This window comes from Danio rerio, chromosome 5 (assembly GCF_049306965.1).
Source record: "Danio rerio strain Tuebingen ecotype United States chromosome 5, GRCz12tu, whole genome shotgun sequence".
NCBI lineage: Eukaryota > Metazoa > Chordata > Actinopteri > Cypriniformes > Danionidae > Danio > Danio rerio.
In genome coordinates this window covers 8,983,831-9,001,018 of record NC_133180.1, presented here as the reverse complement: position 1 = coordinate 9,001,018, position 17,188 = coordinate 8,983,831, and the positions used below count along the sequence as shown (strand labels likewise).

General features: G+C 39.5%; 1 protein-coding gene across 1 annotated transcript in view; it reads right to left on the bottom strand.

Annotated features, from left to right (window-relative positions):
* LOC101886901 (serine protease FAM111A) overlaps window positions 1-14,163 on the bottom strand; it is a 29,523-nt gene extending 15,360 nt beyond the window's left edge. Inside the window, exon 1 of the mRNA XM_073951943.1 lies at window positions 14,101-14,163. The gene's annotated coding sequence lies outside the window, so the exon portion shown is untranslated. The remainder of the gene's footprint in view (window positions 1-14,100) is intronic.
* Window positions 14,164-17,188: the final 3,025 nt, after the last annotated feature.

The window sequence follows — 17,188 nt, the reverse complement described above, 5'->3', positions numbered from 1 at the left end:
TATTTCAGTGTCCATATACTTTGACCTATGATTTGTTTTCACCTTGCTGTTCAGACTGAATGATTTCTTTTGTACATTTATACAATAAACATGAATGAAAGAAAGCATGAGGAGTTTTCTTGTGTTATTTAATTCCTTAGAACAGGAAGTTCTGGACTGGTTAAATTTTATGTAGGACTTTTATTTTTACACTGGCTGTTTTCATCTATGAAAGTCAGCAGCATAAGACTATCTAAGGCATCATCTAGGGTCAAAGAAAAATCACGGACACTTAGTGGATGTTGATGAACAAGATGAAGTGAGTTCAAATTTTCTATATTTAAAATGATAAACACCAAGAAAGAAATTGATAATTAAACATTGCATTTCAGATATAAAAAAACATATTAAACAAATATGTGGGGTCAATGCCTAATATGAACCCTGAGATATAGCAGTAATGTTGAACAATTATACCACTTGGTAGGCCATGTCATAATTTGTGTTTTATGAATAATAACCCAACTGTGTCTTGTTTTTTAGTCTCCACCATCGTAGTGCCCTACAGCTTTGCCTGCAGACTAAGCAGACCATAGTGCTGAGTGGATGGGAGTGAAGATGCCAAACTTTACTTAAAACTATTATTGGAGGTTAAATTGATTTTAAACTTAATAAAACCTGTCTCATTGGTTAAACTCTAGAATGTGGTCTCAGTGGCTCACATGGTTCTTGAGTGCATGATTCCCTAACATCAGAGATACCAAGTTCTGAAGGAGAACTGAGAAGGAGGTGGCAGTGGACAAGAGCAGTAACTGGTCTCCATGAGACATTATTCCAAAGACGGGTAAGACTCTCGTTGGCCACCAGGAGCAACCTAAGCCAGGAATTTTTGTCGCGGAGACTAGGCACCTGTACAGGTAGGCAGGTGTTGAGTGAGATGGTTGTGCAGTGGAGCAGTGATGCTTAAAAGGCCTAGAGCATCCGAATATTGAGGGGCACTGTGAAAGATCAGTGGTCTGCCTCAGAAATGTGGGCTCCTCCAAACCAGACCACAGCAAACTGCTAATTATGTCTGGAGATCAGACACTCAGAAAAAGGAACTTGTGGTTAAAGAAAGAGGCAGGGTGCTGTCAAGAACCATTTAAGACCATATGATGCTGGTAATATGAAGGAGACAGAATTTATTAAGGTTTTGTTATTAAAATAATAACTAAGAAAAAGACTTAAGGGAAAATATACAATGAATCTCTAAATGTATATTGTTGAAATGATATTTAACTATTTTTGCAAATTTTCATAGGTTTACTGATACAGGGCATGAACAGGATATAGGAGGAAGTACAATGTATGGTGGTGACTAAAGAAGAAGAAACAACTATTGGTAACTGAAGAATTAATTTGAATTATAAATTTTGATGGAACTGATTATTTAAGTAAAGATTTACTAAAAGCAAAATATAATGTTGAATCATCTAAATTAAGATGGGATATTAAAAACTAAAAAAGGTTGGTATCAGAAAAAAAATAAAAATATTTATGCGTAAAGAAGAAATTGAAACATGAAAGATTGAACTCACGTCATCGGGTAAAAATTAATAGTTCTAATCTGATAAAAGAATTGAAACATAATAAGAGAGTTTAAGAAAACAGATTTTCTTTCACGTGTGACCATGTGAAGAAGTTTAATGATGAAGTCAAAATACAGCTGAAAGAAACGAAAAAAAAAATGTAGTGATTTTTAGTTAGCTTATAAAAGTATATAAAAAGTGTATGGGCAACTAGTTGAACCGAAATGACGTAGAACTAATTAGTAGCCAAAAGAAAATCATAAAATTGATTAGAACAAACTAAGTAATAAATAGTTGAGAAAATGAATTATCAAAAGTAGTGTCAAATTCAAAAACTGATTGATTATTAGTGAAATACTTAAATGGATGATTATAAAATTAGCCAGTGTAGTGAAGAGGTAGTATGTCGTTGAGCAATTAAGAGAAACACCTAGACAAGGTCGTATGGAATCTGTTTTAGGAATTTTATTTAAGCTAAATCTTAACTGAGTTATAAACATAGATGTGACTAATTTAATTTGAATACAATTTTACAAGTAAGCAACAAACAAAAGAAGATTGTGTTTAGTTTATGATTTAGAAGCAATTAAGGAGAATAGATTTTAAAGCTGAGGTTAATAGTGTATGCAGAGTAATGGTCATACTGATGAAAAAATGTAAAGTGATTGATTTTTGAATTATCAGAGAGAGTGGTGTTGATTTAGTATGTTGATAAAAGTTTACGTGCAGAAAAACAGTGGACACCTAATTGGTTGAAATTAAACAGGTGTTATGACATTTATATGGAACTAGATTTAAAGGAAGCAAATAAAAAATATAGGGGATTAGATGACACGCCTCAATATTAGGATGAGTGGTGTCTGAGAAAAGTGGAGTCAGATTCCTAAATAAATAAGCCATTTTAATAACCGCATACCGGTGACTGTAAAAGACATGGTAATAAGACTTAAATTATATTTAGAGGTATCAGAAACTGCAAGAGAAAAGTGAGGGTGAGGTTACAATTGATTATAGAGATATGGGAGAACAGGTGAATAAAAAATGTATCTGCTAGTCATGATTGACAGCTATACTGGATGGCTGGAGAAGTGGCCAGCAAGCAAAGAGGACAGTCAGACAGTGATGAAGTGTTTAATGAAAGATGATCTAGAAACAAACATATGTTGAGTAAGAATTAGATTGGATAATGATAAACACTGAAATATTGAATATTTTAAATTAGTGCAGCAAATAATGGGCCTGAAACATGATTTTAGAAATGGTGTAAAAATAATAATTACAGGAAAATGTCAAAAGAATGAAAAGAATTTGATACCAAAATTGGCAAAAATCTGTGCACAGACCAAACTGAATTGGATAAAAATCATATTGAGGGGTATTAGTTTGTTATGAAACAAAACAATGGAATTAATGACTTTTGAATTGTTTACAGGACTGCAGTTTTGGGGAGCTGGTGCAGCTTGGATGTGCAGTGGATTACTTATGTAGAGATTAGAATATGACAAATTAACAACTTTTTTTCAGATTTTTCTAAACAGGTTGCTGAAGGTGCAAAGTTGGCCGGATTGACCTGAAAGTTAACATAGGGGTGAAAAACGGGGATAAAACACAAAAAGGGGAACCGAAAACCACATTAAATTCTAAAATAGAAAGAGAAAATAAGACCACAATCTGATCACAGTCAGATCACAATCTGACAGAAAGAGTGTAATTAAGTGTGTATTGATGTTTCCCAGAGATGGGTTGCAGCTGGAAGGGCATCTGCTGTGTAAAACATATGCTGAATAAGTTGGGATGAGATTGGAGAAAATTGAGAAAAAAGTAAAATAAAACAATCACATTTTAAAATAATTTTATTTTACACACATTAGTTTTTTGATTTTTTTTTTTAGTATTTTTATTCTTTTATTTTAGGCACTTTTTTATCTTTTATGTGAAGAGATTTTTTATATTTTTATTATATTTTATTTTAAGAAATGTCCATGACTTTTTATCTTTTATTTTAATACCTTTCTAATGCTTTTTAAATCCTTTGTTATTTTAAGACATTTGTATGTTTTTTCATAATCTTTTATTTTAAGACATATAATGCTTTAAAAAAAATAAAATAAAAAAAAAAAAAAAATATATATATATATATATATATATATATATATATATATATATATATATATATATTATTTTAAGATGCTTTTTGGATCTTTTATTTTGAGACATTTTTAAGATTATTTTATTTTAAACACATCATTATGATTGTAAGATTCTTTTATTTAAAGATTCTTTTATTTGAACACATTTTTTAAAATAAGTTTAGTTTGAGCCATTGTTGTTTTTAAATCTTTTATTTAAAGACATTTTAAGATTTTTATTTTAAGCCATTGTTGCTTTTGAACCTTTTATTTGAAGAGATTCTTAAGATTTTTATTTTATTTTAATTACATTGTTGTGCTTTTGATTTTCCCATTTAAAGACATTGAGAAAAAAAAATTTCTAGTTTAAATATGTTTGAATTTTGGTTTTAATAATTTGGTGACAAGTTTGAGTTGTTAGTTTAAAAACATTGTTACAATTGAGTTCTGAATCTTTCATTTTTTTTTTTTTATAATTGTCGAGTTTAATCCTACTTTGAAGCTATTGATTTTTCGTCCTAAATCTTAATTGTAATTTTTGTTCAATAGTGACTTTAAAATGTTAAAAATTCAGTCTGAACTATTCAGGGGGATTATAATTTTGTATTAGTGAATTTCTAATTCCAATCACAAGTGTTTTCACAAGTGTTGATCTTTGATCATAATTATATAGTGGGATTTTTAATTAGAGCATATCTGTATGGGTGTGAATTTCCTTTTGATCAGATTTTTATTTTTTTATGTTGGAGTTTTTAAATTTTGTTTACATTTTTATTATTCTCATTCTTATTCTAATTTTGGTGGGGAAGAAGAAAACAAATTACCTTTATTGATAAAGTATATAAGAATGGAAAATTTTAATTATGGGATAATTGGAAGTTAATAAGAGTGTTGGGAGTAATAAGCCTGAATATAGCAAGTATAATCCTTATTAAAAGAAGATATCGGAGTGACTTCAAGAGGGAAGTGTCACATCCTCAGTCTGATCATGCTGTCTGTTCCCCATTTCTGTTTACTTCTGGTGAGCGCACGTGAATGTTTATTTTGATCGCTCTCCGTATCTCTCCTCCCTCTCGTTACCCTATTTACCATCTATTAGGATTGATTTTCACTCACCTGCACCCTATCAGTGATTCCTCTCGTGTCCTATTTATTCCCCTCCTTGTGTGTAGTCCAGTGCTAGATTGTTGTTTTGCGAGCGCGCCCACGCCGAGCCGCTCGCGTCTGGTCTCGTCTTGTCTCCTGTCGTGGCTCTCCTGTCCTTTCCAACTCTGTCTTGTTGTGCTGCTCCACGCCAGAACCATCTTCTTGCACTTTGCCTCTCCTTAACCTCCTCTGTTCCCAGGCCGGACTGCTTCAACCTCTCGGAGCCCATCGGCTTCAACTGACTGCCGGCTTCCTCTCCCTCGCTCACGCTCCACTTCCGCATTCCCCTCACGGCAACGTACCAGCACGCCCCCTGCCGGGTAACAGTATCATAGACGCTATTGTTTGCATTTATTTTTGGATCACCCCGGCTGTCTTTTGCTTTCTCTTTTTTGAAGATTGTGAACTGGGCGCCCCCTTTTGGATTTATTTGGTGACAGGACCCGGTCTCTGTTGTCAAGGACTTATCAGCGCCCTCTTCTGGGAGTTTTTTTTATGCAGTTTTTTGTTTTTGTTTTTCTCCTATTTTTTCTGCAAACGCCCAGTTGGATTTGATTTGCACCCTTTTAGGGTAATTTTTTGATCAAGAATAAAAACTCTTAACCTGCACTTGTGTCCGCCTGTGTTCCCTGACAGAACAATCTAGCCCGAAATGGACGCAGCAGGTTCGGATCCAGTCATTACTGCAGTCACCCAGCAGGGTGTGCTGCTAGGGCAGCATGAGGCAAGGTTGACCAACACCACCAGGGAGATGGAGTACTTGGCCAACCAGGTAGCTGATTTAACCGCACGGATCCGTGAGTTGCAGCACGACACAGCCCAGGGGGGGCAAGCGGATCCTGGCCCTCAGCATACACGTGAACCCCGATGCAACAACCCACCACCTTACGATGGGGACCCCAATTCATGTAGAGCCTTCCTCTCTCAATGCTCTGTGGTGTTTGCCTTACAGCCACACACCTACGCTGCTGAAAGAACCAAGGTGGCATACGTTCTGACGCTGCTCGCAGGCAAGGCCCGTGATTGGGGAACATCAGTCTGGGAAACCCAAGCTCCCTGTTGTGCATCGTTCGAAGACTTCAGACAAGAGATGGTGAGGTTGTTCGATAGATCTGCTCAGGGGCAGGAGGCAGCGGACCAGTTGGCTCGGTTACGCCAGGCAGGCCGGTCAGTCACAGAGTATGCCATCCAGTTTAAGACCTTGGCGGCTTCCTGCGACTGGAATCAAGGGGCCTGCATGTCCATGTTTCGAGCGGGGCTTGAAGAGGAAATCCAGGACGAGTTGGCCACCATCGACCTTCCCCAAGATTTTGATGATCTCATTAGTATGGCCCTACGGGTAGAAGGACGTCTGCGCCGCCGTCGTCAATGTCCAGTCTTCCGCCCACCCTGGAGGATGGAGGACACTTCCTCTGCTGTTCCTGAGGCTGCTAATGCCACCTCCTTGGGTTCAGAGCCCATGCAGGTGGGGCGTCTTCGGCTGACTCCCCAACAGAAACAACAGCGCCTTATCCAGGGCCTGTGCTTCTACTGCGGCAAGCCAGGGCACTTTGCAGTGGCCTGTCCGTTAAAAGCCGCGGCTCGCCAGTAAAGAGGGGGATCCTGGTGAGCGCTACCCCTTTATTGAATTCCCCCTCCTCTCGTACTGTTCTCCCTGTATCTGTCCAGTTTGGTGACTCTTTTAATTCTGCCTTGGCCTTGGTCGATTCCGGGGCCGAAGGTAATTTTATGGATAGTTCTTTAGCTACCTTGTGGGGAATCCCTGCACTCCCTCTTTCCAATCCTATCCCTGCTCGCTCTCTTAATGGCACCCTTATCACCACTGTATCCCATACCACCCCTCCCCTCCATCTCATTGTCTCGGGCAATCACCATGAGGTTACCACGCTGCTTCTCCTAGATTCGCCTAGTGCCCCCATAGTTTTGGGGCATCCATGGCTGGTGCAGCATGGCCCTCATGTAGATTGGTCGAGTAATTCAGTTTTGTCTTGGAGTCAGCATTGTCTTGCTTCGTGTTTGGGTCCTGCTGCTTTTCCTGTGTCTGTGTGTCCTGTCTTACAGGTGGAGGCAGCTGATCTCTCTGGGGTACCGGCGGAGTACCTTGACCTGCGCCGGGTGTTCAGCAAGTCTCGGGCCACTTCCCTGCCTCCGCATCGTCCTTATGATTGTGCCATAGAACTCCTCCCAGGCACTTCTCCGCCCAAGGGTCGTTTATTTTCCCTTTCTGGTCCAGAGAGAGAGGCCATGGATAGGTATATCAATGAATCACTCAAAGCCGGTCTCATCCGACCCTCTTCCTCCCCCGCGGGTGCCGGGTTCTTCTTTGTCAAAAAGAAAGATGGCTCCCTGCGTCCTTGTATTGATTATCGAGGGCTCAATGACATCACTATTAAAAACAGGTACCCCTTACCTCTCATGTCTTCTGCCTTTGAACTTTTGCAGGGAGCCAAGGTCTTTACCAAACTTGACCTCCGGAATGCTTACCATCTTATCCGCATACGAGAGGGGGATGAGTGGAAGACCGCCTTTAACACGCCTACGGGACACTTCGAGTACCGGGTCTTACCGTTCGGTCTGACCAATGCCCCGGCGGTCTTCCAGGCCTTGGTCAATGATGTGTTGAGGGACATGGTTAATCGTTTTGTCTTTGTGTACCTTGATGATATCTTGATATTCTCTCCATCTTTAAAGGTACACACCCAACATGTCCGCCAAGTGCTACAACGGTTGCTGGAGAATCAGCTTTATGTTAAGGCGGAGAAGTGCGTTTTCCACGTCCAGTCGGTCTCGTTCTTGGGATTCATTATTTCGGCTGGAGAGATCCAGGCAGACCCCTGTAAGGTAAAGGCAGTCGCCGAGTGGCCAACTCCAGACTCTCGTAAGGCTCTGCAGCGGTTCCTGGGGTTCGCCAACTTTTATCGGCGCTTTATCAGGAATTTTGGTCAGATCGCTGCACCCTTAACAGCCCTCACCTCTCCCAAGGTACCGTTCAAATGGGAAGTTGATGCTCAGGAGGCCTTTGATAAATTAAAGTCCCGTTTTGTCTCTGCTCCTGTTCTATCTATTCCAGATCCTGAACGGCAATTTATTGTTGAGGTGGATGCTTCGGACGTCGGAGTAGGCGCAGTCTTATCTCAGCGGTCACGCCTGGATGGAAAAGTGCACCCTTGTGCATTCTTTTCCCATCGCCTGAATCCTTCAGAGCGAAATTACGACATAGGTAATAGGGAATTGTTGGCAGTCAGGTTGGCCCTGGGGGAGTGGCGTCACTGGTTAGAAGGCGCAGCTCAGCCTTTCCTGGTCTGGACGGATCACAAAAACCTTGAATATATCCGTTCAGCCAGGAGGCTGAGCTCCCGACAGGCTCGCTGGGCCCTCTTCTTTGGGCGATTTAATTTTACCTTGTCTTACAGACCTGGGTCCAAAAATATTAAGCCAGATGCTCTCTCCCGTCTGTTTGAGGCCCCAGGGGAGAGGGAACCACCCGACACCATTTTACCCAAGGAGATGGTGGTGGCATCTCTCTCTTGGGAAATTGAAAGACGGGTTGAGGAAGCCAGGAGGACAAGTCCAGGACCGGGGAGGGTCCCAGCGGGATGTCTCTTTGTCCCTACCAAGATGCGCTCTGAAGTAATCCAGTGGGGTCACTCCTCTAAGTTGACCTGTCACCCAGGAGTCAGGAGATCACTGGCTGCCATCCGTCAGCGATTCTGGTGGCCATCCATGGCCAAGGACGTCAGGCAGTTCGTGGCCGCCTGCTCTGTTTGCGCTCGGAACAAGAATTCCAATGCGCCTCCCATTGGTCTGCTCCGCCCCCTTCCCATCCCATCCCGCCCCTGGTCACACTTGGCCCTTGATTTTGTCACCGGCCTACCAGAATCTAAAGGCAACACCGTCATTCTCACGGTGGTGGACCGCTTCTCCAAAGCGGCCCATTTCATTCCCCTTCCCAAACTCCCCTCAGCCAAGGAGACTGCTCAAGTGGTGATTGATCATGTTTTCCGGATTCATGGTCTTCCGGTCAATGTGGTTTCTGATAGGGGCCCTCAGTTTGTCTCCCGGTTTTGGAAGGAATTCTGTCGACAGATCGGGGCCTCTACGAATCTGTCTTCAGGATTTCATCCCCAGACCAATGGGCAGTCCGAGCGGGCAAACCAGGATTTGGAACGTACTCTCCGCTGCCTGACGTCCCACAATCCTGGCTCTTGGTGTCAACAATTACCTTGGGTCGAGTATGCCCATAATTCTCTTCCTTCATCTGCCACAGGTATGTCCCCGTTTCAATGCTCTATGGGGTTCCAACCTCCTTTGTTTCCCTCTCAGGAACCCGAAGCTGCAGTTCCGTCTGCCCTTGCTTTCGTCCAGCGGTGTCGACGCACCTGGAAGAGAGCCAGGGAGGCCTTGGCCCAGGCTAATAAACGGACCAAAGCAGCAGCTGATCACCACCGGACTCCCGCTCCTCGTTACAGATGTGGTCAAAGAGTGTGGCTTTCTACCAAGGACCTGCCTCTCAGGGTAGCCTCACGCAAGTTGGCTCCCAGGTTCATTGGCCCATACCGGATCACCAAGGTCCTGAGTCCGGTGGCGATACGGCTCAAGCTCCCTCCTATGCTTGGTCGGGTGCACCCTACCTTTCATGTGTCAAGGGTTAAACCTGTATTGTATTCACGTCTTGTTCCCTCTGCCCCCATTCCCCCTCCCCCCCGTCTAGTGGATGGCTCCCCAGTTTACACTGTGCGGAGATTGCTAGACATCAGACGCAGAGGTCGGGGCTTTCAATATTTAGTGGACTGGGAGGGTTATGGTCCGGAGGAGAGAAGCTGGGTCCCGGCTCGGGACGTTCTGGATCCGGCGCTGGTCGAGGATTTCCGTCAACGGCAAGGTAGGCCCCCCCATGCAGCGCCTGGTGGCGTTCGTAGAGGGGGGGGTACTGTCACATCCTCAGTCTGATCATGCTGTCTGTTCCCCATTTCTGTTTACTTCTGGTGAGCGCACGTGAATGTTTATTTTGATCGCTCTCCGTATCTCTCCTCCCTCTCGTTACCCTATTTACCATCTATTAGGATTGATTTTCACTCACCTGCACCCTATCAGTGATTCCTCTCGTGTCCTATTTATTCCCCTCCTTGTGTGTAGTCCAGTGCTAGATTGTTGTTTTGCGAGCGCGCCCACGCCGAGCCGCTCGCGTCTGGTCTCGTCTTGTCTCCTGTCGTGGCTCTCCTGTCCTTTCCAACTCTGTCTTGTTGTGCTGCTCCACGCCAGAACCATCTTCTTGCACTTTGCCTCTCCTTAACCTCCTCTGTTCCCAGGCCGGACTGCTTCAACCTCTCGGAGCCCATCGGCTTCAACTGACTGCCGGCTTCCTCTCCCTCGCTCACGCTCCACTTCCGCATTCCCCTCACGGCAACGTACCAGCACGCCCCCTGCCGGGTAACAGTATCATAGACGCTATTGTTTGCATTTATTTTTGGATCACCCCGGCTGTCTTTTGCTTTCTCTTTTTTGAAGATTGTGAACTGGGCGCCCCCTTTTGGATTTATTTGGTGACAGGACCCGGTCTCTGTTGTCAAGGACTTATCAGCGCCCTCTTCTGGGAGTTTTTTTTATGCAGTTTTTTGTTTTTGTTTTTCTCCTATTTTTTCTGCAAACGCCCAGTTGGATTTGATTTGCACCCTTTTAGGGTAATTTTTTGATCAAGAATAAAAACTCTTAACCTGCACTTGTGTCCGCCTGTGTTCCCTGACAGGAAGAGACTGCACCACCAAAGAGGAGAACCAAGAGTGTGGAAATTATAAACTGAATGCAGAAAAGTTAAAGAAATTGAGTTAAAAGGGGTTTTGGGCATCATCTAACATAATATAGGAGCACTAGGATGTTAAAGATTATTTTGAATAAGGGGTAAAACAAAGATTTAGGCAAAGGCCTGCAGTAATGACAGTTAAAACATTTGTGGGGATTTGACTATCTGTTTTTGTTTTTGTCTGCTCCAGAGAGGAGCAGAAAGGGGGATTGTTGTAAAATAGGAATCAGTTTTTTATTATTTTTGTCTCTTTTTCTTTTAATCAAACAATTATTTGTATTTGTCATGTAAGGGTCATATATTAACTGAACTTCTAATGTTGTGGGTGAGTGCTGTGCATACTAATTAGCATTTTTTGCAGAAGTAGATGGATGCGGGTCCAAAATTAAATTCAGCTCTGCAGAAACTTCCTGCCTGAAGAGAGGTATTAAAACTGAACACAAAACACAGAAAGATGTATGCTTGGTTGTTGTGCAGAGAATTCGTAGAAGAAGAGGAAGTATGTCGAAGGGGCGGCCGATGGAGGACTGAACAATGATTGACAAGTGACGTTACACCAAAACTCCACCTGTTAAGATCGGTTGTGTATATATGCTGAAGTCAGGAAATGTATGTTAGTTGCGAACCTCTTGAATGTAATTCTTGTATTGCATTGGGGTAATGTAACCCAGAGCTCTGTCATCAAATTATTCATTTGTATACAATAAATTGTTACGATTTTTGACATTGAAGAAAAACCTCTCCTGACCTTTTCTCTTGAACACGCATGGAATTGGCTAGATATTCCAACAGGAGCTAAACCACGCATAATCCTGTAAACTACCAGCCTGATCTCACGAGGAAACGTAAGTATTTTACAATTTGTCAGTTTAGTGGCTAATGCGTATTTTTTATTCGTATATTCGTAAATTTGTTTTTCTGCGATTATATATTGCAGTATTAATGCAATTTCACCAGATGGCTTGAATAGCTCTATTTGGAAAGAATAAACTTGAGATGTAAATATCTCTGGAAAACAGGATAAAAAGCTTTTTATTGATGTACGGTTTGTTGTCATTTGATAATATTTGGCGGAGATATGACTATTTAAAAATAGGCAATCTGAACGTTTAGAAAACATAAAAATATTGCAAAAACATTGCCTCTACAGTGCTCGAAAATTAAGCTCTTAGCATTGCACATTACTTTCTGTTTGAACCTTTGAGAGTGCTGACTGACAGGTGCGCGATGCGTGAGGTCAGAAAACACAACGAAGCTTTCAGTTAAGGATGAACACAGATTCTATAGTTATACTTTATTTAGAGATAAAGGTATATGGCTCTGTATATAATCACTCTATCTTGCTGGAGTTTATAGTCGTTTCGCTTTACTTCAGGACGCATTAACACTGCTCTGAAGGTCTAATCGCTGTTTTAAGTTATCCAGAGCTGGATGAATATACATATCTTGAATATCCCAATAGTATTAAATTTACAACACGGACAGCAACACTTTTGCACAATCGATACCCAGCTGATTCAATCGTTTCATAAGAGGACCGTGCTTCTCTTTTTTCCTTGTCAACATAAAGGCAGTGATGTGCGCCTTGTTTTCGGCACCTGTTCAACTGCAAGGCATACTTAATTTGCGGGACGATAACGTATAACCCGTGCCTACAGACACATTTGCCAAAGAAGCAAAATGGAAAAAGAATATTGCTGTTTAATTTAGACGTGTTGATGCTAACCAGCGCTGATGTTGACCTGGATCTGCGTAATAAACGCAACAAATAGGCTTTACTTTTTATTTTACAGCTTATAAAGCATGTACGCAGATTAATGCAATATCATATTTAAACAACAAAACTGTTTACAAAAAGTCTACATATGCGCGCGATGTTGCTGTCTTTTCATCATGCAGCGCGCACTTGAACCGCGAGGGAGAGAGAGGAAACCAGGCTATATCAGGACATATTCTTTAAAATAATGATTTCTAATAAAAATGTAAAAGGTTTTGTGATTTATAATAATAACAGCGGGGCATTAAATAAATGCATATTTCCCGTGGAGCGGGCAATTTAAGGAAGTCATCTATTTTTATTTGACGGAAGAAAAAACATATGATTGGAAAAAAACAGCCTATGCTGGTTATTAAAAAGAATCAGTCAGTATTTTCATTTTGTAATATAAATTAATTATTCAAGTCAAAATAATTTAGGGCAGTCCTATTATTTTATTCATTTTATTTAGATTATTCTGCTCTTCTGTGCCAAACACTGCAGGTGCATGAAGATGCTCTGTTGTTGTGTTCTGTTATTAATATGCATATAAAAAAATCTGTATTTTAAAATGCAATATTTAATGTGTCAGACACAAAATAGACACGTCAATTTGTTTAATATAAAATTAATAGTAATCTGACCAGTTAACCGTTAATAACCGATTAATGGGATTAACCAAAATTAACGAAATGAGCATCCCTAGTAGCCATTTAATTTACTTTTTCTATGTAAGAGAACTTGAAAAAGATTTTTCAACATGCTTGAACTATCTACACTATGGAGTTTAGTTCTGTTTGGTTTTTCAATAGTATTTTGTTACAAAGAAAACAGAAGTGATATAGCTTTGGCTATTTATTTATTTTATATATGGCTATTTATATTGTTAATAATTTGAATAGTTAATATTGTTCTTTGATGTTCAGTTTATAAAGATTTTTCAAATGTTAATAAATGTTTAAATGTTTAATAAAAAAAATTTTCCCACCCCCCACGGAAAAAAAAAATCGTGATACGAACCGAATCGTGGGTCAAAAATCGTGATACGAACCAAATCGTGGGTTTGGTGTATCGTTACAGCCTTAATATATATATGTGTGTGTGTGTGTGTTTGTGTATGTATACACACACACACACACACACACACACACACACGTATGGAGTTCTTCTCTCTTTCGTTTCATTTTTAATCCACACCCTTTAAGAGGAAATGAAAGTAACTGTTGGGAGGAGCTCCTATGGCAAAATATGTAAATTACATACTTAATATACAAGTTCATGTATGGATTTCACATACCATACGACATAAGCTTATATTTCAAACAGCGGTGTAATATATAAGATAATACTTTGTTATACTCAAGTACTATTATTTGCTTTTTTTTCTGGCAACTTTTACTTTTTACTCCCTTTTACTTGACTACAGTTCTTCTACAGTATATATATATATATATATATATATATAATTTTACTCCTCCTGTACATTTCCCAGAAGGACCATCCGTTGCTTACAAAGACAAAGACAACACGTCTGTTTGACAAATCAGTGGTCTGCTGCATTACTTCAAATCGTGTCGAGTGTAGTCGAGTGCTCAGCCTCACAAAACCTCCGCGGCTCATTTGAAAAGCCCAAAAACCATTATAGCAAGACTGCTGTTAAGAAAGTGAATACCCGCAATGAACGAACTGGAGATAAATAAATATTGGTGTTTAAAAACTTACCGTCAAATATCGAGAAACACGTTGAGGTAAAGTGCAGATTCAACAGCCTGTGTCCTCGACTACAAAAATCGCATGCCCTCTTTAGTGTGACATCACCTAGGGGAGCGTGGCCTAACAGGTCTAACAGGATGTTGACTCAGCAGCCTAAGGTAAGGTAAGGCCCATATGTCAGGAAAAAAAGCTTTAGCTAATTTTCATAAGGCCATACAATACAAACGAAAATGAAAACATGAATATGATTCGTTACTGCAATAAAATCAGTAATAATCATGGTAATATCAGGTTTTTTTTTTAGTATTAGGTTTTTATATTTTGTCCCACCTACACAATTTAAGTGGATGGGACAGTGCTCAAAGCCTATGCTTATTAAGAGTTTGAATAACCTTTCATTAGAAAAAAAATCTTTGTTTGTGCTTTGTGCAACCTCTTGTCAACCACAAAAATATGTTACAGTGGGACACAATATTCATGTTTTAATTAAAGGTTTGTGCAATAGCCTACATTAGTTATGATAAATTACCCTAATACACCAACCAAACCAAACCCTTTTGCCTTGACCATTTATCCTACAATCCTAAGAAATCCTGCTGGGTGGTTAGGATTTAGTGTTAATTAAATTAATTTTATTGTTTAAATAAAGATATGAGTTTTAATCATGAACAGAAATAATTCATGATTAATTATGCTTATTTGTGTATGACGTCAAAGAACTAGCATGAGAAATAAAAATGTTACTCCTTTTGTTATGATTTTTCCTGAACAAATGGATAACTGTAATTCTAAAAGATCTTCAGTATTACAGAATTGTATCATGTTGGCATGATATTTTAATACATGGCAAGAAAGCTTAGTTAAAACTGAGCACAATCATTCTGCTCAAACAGCACATAGAACAAGTTTTATTATTTATTGGCTTTTGTCTTTGTTACATAGACAATTTAAATATATATATATATATATATATATATATATATATATATATATATATATATATATATATATATACACATATATATTCATTAATATTAATTATTTGAATTCATTTGAATTTTCACTAAGGTGCCACTGTTTTGGGGTCAGTTACATGATTATTAACCTGCAGGCTGCATTTAGCTCATGGGGCTGTGAGAAAATAAATGAAATAAATGAAAATAAATGAAAAAGAGCAGAGCTGTGGCAAAATAATGAATAAAAAGAGTGAGGCTATGGTCAAATAAATAAATAAATGAAAAAAGTGTGACTTCTGAGTGCAAGCAGCTAGGGACACCGACCCCCACTAGCAAAAAACGGACCGGCCCACCGGGAATTTTCCCTGTCCTCCCAATCAGCCAATCTGGGCCTGTATATATATACAGTTGAAGTCAGAATTATTAACCCCCCTGAATTATTAGCACCCCTGTTAATTTTTTTCACCAATGTCTGTTTAATGGAGAGAAGATTGTTTCACTACTTTTCTAAGAATAATAGTTTTAAAAACTTTCTAAATAACGGATTAATTTTATCTTTGACATGATGACGGTAAATAATATTAGACAAGATATTTTTTAAAACACTTCTATACAGATCAGAGTGACATTTAAATGCTTAACTAGGTTAATAAGTTAAACTAGGCAGGTTAGGATAATTAGGCAAGTTATTGTATAACGATGGTTTGTTCTGTAGATTATCGAAAAAAATATTAACTTAAAGGGGCTAATAATTTTGTCCTAAAAAAGGTTTTTTTAAAAATTAATAACTGTTTTTATTCTAGCTGAAATAAAATATTATCAGACATACAGTGAACATTTCATTGCTCTGTTAAAAATCATTTGGGAAATATTGAAAAAAATAAAACAAAATCAAAAGGGGGCTAATAATTCTGACTTAAACTATATATATATTCGAGAACCAGACAGAACTGTTGTATGTATGTATATATAAATGTGTGTGTGTATATATATATATATATATATATATATATATATATATATATATATATATATATACATATATACATACATATATATATATACATATATACATACATATATATATATATATATATATATATATATATATATATATATATATATATATACATATATACATACATATATATATACATATATACACATATATATATATATATATATATATATATATATATATATATATATATATATATATATATATACATTTATATATACATACATACAACAGTTCTGTCTGGTTCTTAAATCTGATTGGCTGATAGCCATCATATAATATTTAAGTAATATCAGCACCCGTACAACCTTTTTACCCTTTGTGTTTTACTCCGCCCACATACAGCCAGCAAAAAGCAGACACTACAGATCTAAAGTTCAAAAGATGCTTGCTCAGCTGTTTAACTGTCAGCTTATGATTTGAATCCAACGTGGAAAAAAGTAGTTCCCCTTCGGTTGGGGAACTTCAGTGCCATAGAGTGGATTAATTGAATCCACGAATGGGAGGATTCGGATCAGAAGCCGCTTGTCTGGAGAGTTATTGAACGGGCCAATGAATGAAATTAATTGGCAGCGTAAGCTTGCGCAGGTGTGCTGCATCGGCAATTATCCCAGCATATAAGCACACCTGAAGCCAGCAAACGCTATCCTTTTCGCTTCAGATTCTTTCTGAGTGAGTCGATGAGGGTTCCTTTTGCTGTTCAGCACTTCAGAGCGAACGAGCAGATGGTCGAGCTGGGTTTCTCCCTTGCCTGCGGTTCTTTGGGTCCGGTCCTCCAGAGCGGTGCGTATTGTTGCAAACTTTCCTAAAAGAGCAACACAGTCGTGCAGCACGTCCTTTTCAGGATGGCGCTCCGACTGTGCGTTTCTGGATGCGGGGGTTTCCTGGCTCCGGATGATGGACACGATCACTGCATTGCATGTTTGGGGGTCCAGCATGTTAATGCGGTGCTCGCGGGCGGTTCATGTCGTCATTGCGATGCCATGACCGTTGCACAGCTAAGATCGCGGCTAACTTTCGCAAGAGAGCGAGCCACCCCAGTTGCCTCCTGTTCTAAAAAAGCAGCGGGCGCTCGGGCAGATCTGAGGGTTCCAGCGGGAGATAATCCGCCGCCCACGGGCTC